Raw genomic sequence first — 674 nt, 5'->3', positions numbered from 1 at the left:
GTCTCGCGCCAACATCTCGTCTCGCATACGAACAAGATCCTTTTCCACCTTCTCCGATTTAAAGCGATAGATCATGGCCTCTCTATGGCTCGTCTCAATGGCTGATCCAAGCAAGTTCAAACCCTGTAAAACCGATTGACACGTTATAAGCAAAAAATAATAATAACAATCGTCGGGATTCTTAAAAATTATACCCCGTTAATGATGCGAGATCCTTCCGTAACAACTCTCGGCCTCCCTGACTCGCTTGTGGCCTGAGGAGTGTCAAAACCCGACGGAAGACCAGTGAAGAAATCATCGAAGTCCGGAATAGGGACCTCGCTCGTACCACTTCCATTGCCGAAAGTAAGGTTCGGATCCCATACTGGAAGCATGCAATCGTCCACCGAAAACTCCAGGTCACCGAGATTAATACCTTTCCCCTTCGAAGAATTCGGCCCCGTCACAATAGTGGGAGCGGCGTTGGGACCGGCGTTGGAACCTTGGTCTTCAGGTTCGGAATCACTCCTTGTTTCTCCGCCCAAAGCAGGACCAGGATGCACAAACCTCAACGCCTTACGAACTCTCTTCGGCGTAAAAGAAGTCCAGAAAAAGGACCATTCTTGAGCAGGTCCCTCATCGCAATAATTTCCTCAGGAAACGGAGCAAGAGGGTTGATAGAGGGACGATCGTTC

Source organism: Brassica oleracea, chromosome C8, assembly GCF_000695525.1.
Source record: "Brassica oleracea var. oleracea cultivar TO1000 chromosome C8, BOL, whole genome shotgun sequence".
Lineage (NCBI taxonomy): Eukaryota > Viridiplantae > Streptophyta > Magnoliopsida > Brassicales > Brassicaceae > Brassica > Brassica oleracea.
Note: the sequence above shows the minus strand (reverse complement) of the source record.